General features: G+C 36.3%; 1 protein-coding gene across 1 annotated transcript in view; it reads left to right on the top strand.

The window, feature by feature from the left end:
* Window positions 1–1640: 1640 nt before the first annotated feature.
* Window positions 1641–9950, top strand: part of st6gal2a (ST6 beta-galactosamide alpha-2,6-sialyltranferase 2a) — a 70754-nt gene continuing 62444 nt past the window's right edge. Inside the window, exon 1 of the mRNA XM_065292923.2 lies at window positions 1641–1869. The gene's annotated coding sequence lies outside the window, so the exon portion shown is untranslated. The remainder of the gene's footprint in view (window positions 1870–9950) is intronic.

Raw genomic sequence — 9950 nt, 5'->3', positions numbered from 1 at the left:
GCTCTCTCATGATAACAGCATAAAGTTGAGTTTGTGGCAAAAACCTTTTACAGTATACATAGTATACAGTATACATTTAGTTTGGGAACTCATTTCAAGTCTAAATTAAATTTAAAATTAATTTAAGTGTTTTCTCAATCTAAAATGAAAGTAAACAAATCACGAGTCCGCTGATGCCCTCTGCAGGCATTTGTTATAATACATAATGCAATTATATAAATGTTTTTGTTTAATAAATGTGTTTTTGTTTTTGATGCTTTATTTGAATTAATATTGCATCATCATTATTATATGTCATTTAAAGGTTATTGCTCACTTAGGTCTATTTTTATTACCAAAAAAATATCAAATTACTTCATTATCAAGTACCAAAGTAACATTGTTGTGAGTATTTCTTAAAAAATAAAAAAATATTGTCTAGTTCTCGTAAACTCAATCTTGTGTCTCATCTCACACCAGACACGAATGAAGCGTTAAGCGCGAGTGATTTACATGTTAAGTCAATCCAAAGACATCCTGAAGCGCAATTTGCGCAAATGAGGCGGTGCATTAACCAATGTATGTGGAAAACCAGGCCTGCATGACACATCTTTTATAGAAGCAGGGATAAAAATGATCTTGCTTGGAAGAAAGTGAGTGACGCAAATGACGTGAATTTCCAACTATGCGCGAATAGCACAATTTCTTTTTTGCTTCATTCGCATATAAACACACAATAAGTGTCTTGTCACACTCCTAATGTGAATGCGTCAGACCCCAAAAAAGTCTGGTGAACTCTGACATGCAAATTTGTATCACATAAAGATGTGACCATTATAGAAAACCGGTAGGCCTATGTCACGCCGTGACCTTTATCTCTACTGAAAATCAAAAAATGGACTAAGCTAAAGAATTTATTCTGACAAAGCGCTCCCCACCCATATTCCCAGTAAAGTCAGAAAAATATTTGCATGCTCAATAGTGTTCCTGTCCCTTTAGTTGAGGCTGAATTATAGCCTACTTCTGCATCAAAAATAATGTAGGCTATCTGGTGTGTGGTGTAGGAACTTGAAGTATGACACATTAATTCAGATCAATGTAATGAGCCATGTTAAGCAGATTTGACGCAGAAATGAGACCTTTACTAATCAAAAAACATTATTACAACAAACAATGGCATTTTGGACTGTTTATGAGAAATCAATATTGTAATAAAAAGGCAAAATAGAGAAAGAGAGTGCAGAATTGTATCAGGGCTAATCGATAAGTTGGTTGTTTCTGTGGCGGAATGATACAAAACAGTTAATCGTGCGGTTGTGGTTCTATATTAGCACTCTTGGCCCTCGTCCAATCGAGATTCTGGCTGAACTGCTAGAAATTGTATAAGACTTTGCTTAATTGCTAGTTAGAGACAAGTGGTAAGAACAGACGAGGGCATCTTTAAAAGTGTTTTAAAGCTGTGCTTTAAAGAATTTTCCTGTTATTTATCATGGTCAAAGACAACACAGGACCGGTCAAAACATAACACGCTACAAAGCATGACATCTCTACAAACCAACCTTATTTTTCATAATACTCTGTCGTCTTGCTACCATAAGCCACGAGGGTCTTTGTTGAGCGCAACGAGCTGTCAATCAAGCCCTCTGTGTACAGAAGCTGCTCCGCGAGGCTCCTCCTCTCCAAGCCAAACTCATCAGATAAAACACACCGAGAGACGAAGAAACTGGACATCCTATACGCGCTCGTCCGCTACCGCCGGAGCATCAGTGATCCCGCAACACGTCCTTAAAATAATCCGTATCAAAACAGCGCAAACAATAGCGGTTAGCAGGGATCGGGAGGAATATATCAGTCTCTCAAGCGAACAATGAACGCGGGCTGAACTCTCAGGTAAGCCGCGTTTCTCACTCCGTTATGAAGACTGTTTTGTGATTTCAAGGCTAAATGCTTTACAATATGAACGTAGCAACACACCTTTATCTAATTTATTTGCGTGTTTATTTTGTGAGGCAAATATAAACGAGTGGTCGTGTGCTCCACGTTGCTCCGTCGTCTCTGTGGATTGGTCGATCATGGCACAATCTGAGACAATGTAAAGATATGGACGCGCTATTAAATTATTTGAATGAGACAAACTGAATCCGTCTGCGTTGATTTATTTGATTGATTGATTGATTGACTGCATGCATGCATGCAGTTTAGTCAGTGCAGTATATCGGAGCGATTTCTTTTAATTGTAAATCGTGTGTTTGTTTAAAACGGGCGTAATGTTGAGTTCAATCTATTAACGCTGCTCCTCTGCGTTTACTGACGCTTTATTTGTTATGCATGCTTAAGTTCAATTAAATACATTCAAGTGGGATCCAGTCCATTGGTGTTAGTTAGTTGGATACGTGAGAAGCCTGGTGGGAACATTTTGTAGTTGCAGGGCTAAATAATAGCAAACTAAATGTATACATTTTAAAATTAATACACTGAATGAATAGGTTAGACTCATACAAAAAGTCGGCGATAAATGGGCTAAATTAAGCATAATTAAAATCATATGGTGATTGGATGTTAAATGTAAGGGGTAATGTCATGGTGAACTATTTATATTTTGGGATGATTATAAGGTAAAAATCAGGGGCATAGCCAAAACATGTTTTCAGGGGTGGCCAGGTGAGACCAAGTGATTAAATTGGGGAGCCACAAAAAAATAAAAAAATCGTACAGAAATTGTTTCTATCCACATTTTGGAAATCACAAACATGCACAAAGGATTTAGAAAAAAATTATGCTTTCATTTCTGAATTAAACTTTTTTTTATGAAGGTTATTAGGGAAATAATCCTGATTTTACTGACATGATCACCTGATTTTACTGCTGTAGAGTAGTAGAGATGCACGGATCAGCTTATATGTCACAGAAGCCTGTTATAATAAATTATCCACTCGAGACTCACGCACCCGAACAGATGATTTTCTGTAACTTATATATCCCAACCCTACCAATATAGTCTCATTGCCTTTACTGTGAATGTTTTTAAATGAACATGAATTTAAAGTTATTTGTCTGACACACACATAAAGAATGCCAACCAGTAAATTATTACATGCCCAGAACTTTAAAATGTGTTTACATTTTAGGGAATGTAGATGATATTTCATTGTCGGTGATTTAACACATCCACTCGCTAGGTGTGGGCGATATACCAGTATGAAAGTGATTACCTGTATTGTGTTGCCTCATGCAATACTGTAACATTCATAAATTCTATTTTGCATTTATATAGTTTGTTTAATTTGGTACTCTTTGTGACTTCTAACACTAACAGTGTTCATATATTTACAAACCACTGCCATCCATCTCTTATGTCACTGTGCTGAAAGTGCACGCTCTTATGTCCCGTACAGATTAGTTCACATTTAACAATTGATCTGTCATGCAAATGAGAGGTAAAATCCAGTCACAGCTGTATGTGATTGGATATATGTGTGTCTTTGTAGTCATTTTGCATAGAAGTGGGTTGATACTTTTCCATACCAATCTGATTTCGATACCTGCGTTCTGAGTATCGGCCGATAACGATCCCATTCGAGTATTTTTCTTGATCTATTCAGAATTGTTCGTGTGTGTGTGTGCGTGCGTGCGTGCGTGCGTGTGTGTACACACACACAAATATATGTGCACACGTACACGCACAAAATCAAAAGGATATCATGTCATGTGTAAAAAAAAAACTAATTTAAAATGAGATACAAGTTAAAAGAATCTAAGTGTTCTTAAATATTTATTAAAAATGCAAATGTTTGAGTGGATATACGACTGAGCAAATATAGTCTAAGCACATTTTAACTTGATTGCGCAAAACCGTTACAACATGAAACACTCCTTGCTGAGTTGCACAGTAGCACTTATGCACATCCTGGGAGAAAAAATAACACATGACACATTTAATTTACCGCTACTTCAGTGTATTACCTCAGCGAAAACCACAACATTCAGTTTTTGTGACCTTAAATATCTTAATATATGCATTTGTGTTTCGCATAAGCTATCGTATATATAAGGAAGACTTGAATATAGTGTATAAAAACATTAATGGTGCTTTTACACTAGTCTGAATTTTCTATAGCATGCCAATAACAACCACGAGTAACGCACAATAAATCGCCCGTCAGTCCACTACCCGATTAAGCAAAAAAGTCTGTATCCGGCAATATACTGTGGCCAACCTTAAATCAGGGGTGGCACCCCCTAGCTACTGTACGACCGTGGGTAAAATAATACATAATATAAATAATTATGATTTTTACACCAATAAAATTATTTTAAGACCACTATAAAGACGGTGGAAAGGTGGTCCTCACGAGAACTGTATAGGTGTCCGAGTTTGTGTGGTGAAGTGGGGGAATCTAGGCAATTTTCCAGTATGACAAGAACAGCAAGCGCTGTGACAGACTTAATCCAGATGAATTAAAAAGAACAAGTGGAGGTTTTCTTATATAAGGATATACTGCTATAATGGGTAACGGTGGCTAGATATTATGGATGGGGTTTTAAAATGATGCTGAAGCAAAGGATGAAGACAAGACACACTATGTGTCAGAATTTAACCATGCATTCAGGCAAAATTAAACCATGCAGTAAGGTTCATTTATTAAAGCATTAAAATGTACATCTGTTAGTTGCAAAATATTTTTTATGATGTTTGACTAGGGATAGTGTTTCTTTATTCTCAGTTTGTTCTATAATAAAGCTGGTTACTAAATACCTGTCTTTACAGGAAGTAAACCCCATTCATATACAGTCAACCATTGTAGTGTAAGATATCAGTACAAAAAATATCAGTCATCAATGCAAATTGCAGAGGTTTAAAAAATGGACATGCATCAACACCTATTATAGACCTATATAGAGATCCAGGTGCCAGACCATAATTTCGTACCTGCTCTAATGGTCCCTCAAGGGAGAAAAAATATGATCTGCATATGAAAACATATACAAGAGATGCTAGGGCTGTTGTTGGAATTGAGTTTTAGACTGTAATATGACACATACAGACATGCATTATCCGTCCACCCGATCAATATGTGTTTTTTACACATTGAGACATTGTGGCTTATTAGCCATCAGTTAACCATCTTGCAGTACCTGATCAATAAAATTTGTCCTTTTGGATTCAGTTTTATAGATTGTAAGGGCGGTCTCATTGTTACCATTTAGTCCCCCAACTTTTAAGTTCTTTGGTTCCATTTATAAATAATGTGTTACCTCCCTAACTTGAAGGGTGGTTAAATATATAAAATCCTTACATTTAAGTGTTTTTTTTTTTGTTATTTGTTATGGTTTTCATACATTTTTGTTACTGAAGTTTGTCGTTTGCATGTTTTTAAGCCTTGGTAATTTAAATATCCAAGAATATGCTACATCTTAAATGGCCCGCAAATACTTTGGGTTCTCAGCATGGCTATATTAGTAAGTGTCTACAAAAAAAATTCTCACTCCTCTTGACTGAACTATTGTAACTTGTGACCCCTGGGCTATAATTTAAAAACTATGGGGATTTTCTTTCAGTTTTTTTTTTTTTTTTTTAAACCAAACACTTTTTGTTCATGATTTTTGCCTTATAGCCACTTGTGACATTGTCATGCAGAAGATGCATATGAAGTGACTTCCTTTTCCTGGTTCTAGGTGTTTTTATGTGCTTATAATAGTATCAAATGAAACCCACAAACCTGCTGGCATACACCTGCTGGCATACACATTCAGTTAAAGGAATAATTTAACCAAAAATCATAAAATAATTTATCAGAACTTGGTTTCATTGCACTGTGTTTCATTGCACGTTTACAGGCCCTTAAGTCTATCCCCACCAGCATCTTTATGATTTTCACAAATGCTTAATACCTTCCAGAAAATGTTCTTTTTATATATACATACAATATATAAACATACAATATATCAAATAAAAGAATAAACCCTCTGGTTTCAAACAAACAAAAAAGTTTCATCCTCTTCCTCATCCATGTTCTCTTTTAATCACCCCTCAAATATAAGATTTCTTCAAAAATACCAAATTTTGAGCAAAAAGCTAAGATAATTGACTTTTTATAGAGATCAAAGTTTTTACTGTTTGACTTAAGGGGTTGCTTCCGGGTTTTATAGGTACAGTAAGAGCGCCACCTCGTGGTTAATAGCAGGAAAATTGCTGTAAAAAAATCGTCATTTGGCAGGGAAGGGTTTTCTCTTAATTGACAAGATAACTTGTCAACAACAGGAAAAGTTAACAAGAACGCATCAGTGGCCCTGCTTTCATAAGAAATAACTCTGCAATTCCTCGGCAGATTCCTTATGATGAGGTAATTGAAGTCAGGGTTAGGGAGGTTTAGTCGTTTAAGCGGTGAAATTGGGGGGTGTTGAAGGTAGGTTCGCTCAGTATGTGACACAAGCTAAAACATTGCATCACATGCTTGAATTAGTCACATGTGTCGTGTCTTTGTCATGCTTGATGGAGTATGTTTTTGGCATCATACAATGAATGTTAAACTGCTGCACGGCATACCACAATAAGAAACCACGAGAGCACATCTGTTGTTTAATATACAGATAACCAAGGGAATTTACATCAGTGAGATTTCACTGTGGATGGGGCTTACCAGTGTGTTGCTGCAAAAAATAGAAACGAAGCAAGTGGTGAAATGTCCTGCTGCTTGGTTATGTTGTGTGGACACAGCTGGTTAAAGGGGACATATCATGAAAGGCTGACTCTTTCGTAATTGGGTCTCCAGTGCTTCTATCAACATAGAAAATATAAAGAAGAACAACCCAGTAACTTAGTTTTGGTATCCCATTCTCTGCAAGCATTTGAAAAAATAGGTAATTGAATAACCTTGTGATGTCAGAAGGAGATATTATTATTATTATTATTATTATTATTATTATAATCCCTATCCTAATCTGCAACTATCCAACCATGGCACTGCCATTTAGTGCAGAGAGAGAGCGAGAGAACGAGAATAAGTACGTTTCAATTTCAACAATTGGTGCACCGCGTTTGATTTTACCATGCATTTCTAATATAATTTGGTGAACAAAACGATAAAACCGCTAAAAAATGGTTTTGAATACACTCTGTATGTGTTTGTGTGAGAGTATTTGTCCAATCAACTCATAGTATGCAACTCGGTTGCTTACCTCACAGTTTCTCCTCACGTGTTGGTGTGTGTGTTGCAAAAGGAGAAAAGCCGCTAAGAGAGCCACCACCAGCTTCATTTTTAAGTCTGCTGTCAACAACTTTCATTGTGTAAAATTTTTAAGTTTTTTATTTTTGTAAAGAAGTCTGTTGTGACCAAAGTGTCAGGTGTTTGTAACCCAATAAATAATTGTATTTTCTTTGAATTTGACAGTAGCATTTTTTCCGTAAACGTACACGCTGAAACCATGACCCTAAAACCGTAACACACACCAAATCGTGAGTAATTTGAACCGTTGCACCCCTAACCCCCCAAACCGGCACATTTTTGCTCACACCTACAAAGTGGCAATTTTAACATGCTATTATAAATTTTATATACTAAAATGCTATAACAAAATCTATATGGTATTTTGAGCTAAAACTTCACAAACATACTCCAAACATCTTGTAAAATGTCCCCTTTAAGATGTTCAGATTTGCTGGGAAGTCTTCCAGTAGACTTTTATATAGAATTAATAACATTAGTATATAACAGTAGAGTCCTTTACAGTAGTTTATTTCTGATAACAAAGCAAATAAATATATCATCAATATATCATATCTAACGTCTATTAATTTACACTGTGCTAAAGTTACTGTGTAAAATGAATATAAACTGTGTTGGCTACAGGTCCTTGAATTCTTGCCTGACTGCCAAACCACTCGGCACAGCTGTGATCCATGATCCTCATGTCCCCTTGTCCTTAGTAAACCAAAACATTTGATTTTCGACAAGGTATTTGTTTCGGAAATCAGTTTAGCCACTAGCCAGACAGATAAATAAATATAGACCAAGTGTTTACTTCGGTTCAGGCACGTAACTGCGACAACGTGCGTGTGTCTGATATTTGTATATTATCAAATATAAAATTTCCTCCATATAAGATACGTTTTGTGAGATCAAGACTAGGGAACCATTTTTCCATTTTAAACGATGGCAAAACGGGCAAAATGGCAGAAAGTTATAAATACAATTTTGACTATCATATCACTATAACTTAATTTTCTTGTGGAATAGACCTGAGACCATAAGTCCGCATCTTAACCTTTCAGCTATGTGCATCTCGCAGTCCTCCATGCAGCATGCCATCAGAGAATAAAAAAATCTGTAATTTACAAGCCTGAACTCTTTTTTTTTTTTTTTCATTTGCTTGAAACTGGTAAAATATTATGTTTATAAATATATGTTTGTGTCTTATGACCACATCTTGACAATTTCAAGGTCTGAGTATGGAAGTAGAAACTTAATAAGGAGCTCTTGTTTTTATATGCACATGAAATAGACTTAAGGAAATTGACTTTTCTGTTCTTCTGTAAAGGTTGGTGTGAAGCTTATGGTGTTATTGGAGTTCACACATTTAACTTTTAAAAATGTTATTCAGGCCCTGTGTGTGGGTAGATTACAATAAATGGGTCTCTTTTAAAGCTGAACCCAGCTCTTTTGTGTTAGACTGTAAATTATAGCCTCTATTGTACGTGCAAAAAAAGAAGCAATCATTTCAGAGCTTTGTGATGTTATAATTGTTACCATTGCAGGACAGGAGAGCATTTAAGCTTTAAATGTTTTAATTTAAGTAAACATAGCTTGAAATGGTCAGTAATAAATGTAGCCTAAATAAGAAAAACAGCTGCCAGCAATAGAATGTATACAATAAACAATGTTGTAAAATGTTTCAGGTATTTAATAGCGTCCAGTAACTGACAACTGTAACTGACAATAGAAAAGTAATCAAATGTGACCATAAAGTCTCTGATTTCAGATTGTACTACAATGGGAAAAAAAGTGTTACCAGAAAATACCCGTACAATTGGAAGACAAGCTTTTGTGTGAATGTAAACATAGGATCACTTCCAGAAAGGTGGCACTAGTAACATTGCCGTAAGATACCCGGAAAGTCCTTAGTGCGAAGGAGACTCAGAAACAATGCCGTTAGGGTGTGTCGTAGTGAGGACGTGTGTGTGTCATGGCAACATGAAGTCATGGTTCAGCTCTTTAAAAAGAGGGGTTTACATGCAGATTAACATTGACAATGAAAAATGTCTGCAAACAGGACTGAAGCAGATGTCAGGTAGCTCGCCACAATGCGCTGAAGAGGGGATCATTCCAGCATAAAAGAATGGCATGTCACACGCTCACATGAGCGTATAATAAACAAAAATGCATGCGCGTCATCGCAACAAATTGGAATCCAGATTTACAAGGTGTCATTATAAAAAATTACCATTACCGCAACATGATATTACATTAAATATGCATTTACAAACTCATGTTTCGGTAATGAGAACTAAAAAGTTGTCTAGTAGGTACTATGACAAATAGGGTTGTTGCGGTGACAGAATTTTCCCACCGGTTAATCAGCGCGTGACAAACCCGGTTTTACCGGTTTCACCGGGTGGGAGTTGCTTATAAATGCACAGAAGTTCGCATTTTACTTTCACTTTTGAATTAGATGCAACTGTTGTTTAAATCCAGCGCTCGCGTACGCTGCGTTAAATCGCGTATGAATTTGCGTGCCAAGCGAGTGCAACAGCTGGTTTAAGTGCTTGAGTCAATGTGCGCAGGTACTTCTGACAGAAACCCGCCAGTCCCAAGCAGAGCAACCGGGACCGGCTATTCCTCCATAAAGCACTGCTGGAATGATGGGTTTATTATTATTCTTAATGAAAAACACAACAACAAAACGATCTCGCCTATATTAAACATCATATATGTATCTTATAACAAAAACGAGTAAGCACGTGGCTTCTGCCA

This window comes from Paramisgurnus dabryanus, chromosome 15 (assembly GCF_030506205.2).
Source record: "Paramisgurnus dabryanus chromosome 15, PD_genome_1.1, whole genome shotgun sequence".
NCBI lineage: Eukaryota > Metazoa > Chordata > Actinopteri > Cypriniformes > Cobitidae > Paramisgurnus > Paramisgurnus dabryanus.
The sequence above is the reverse complement of the archived record's forward strand: the minus strand, read 5'-3'. Positions and strand labels throughout refer to the sequence as shown.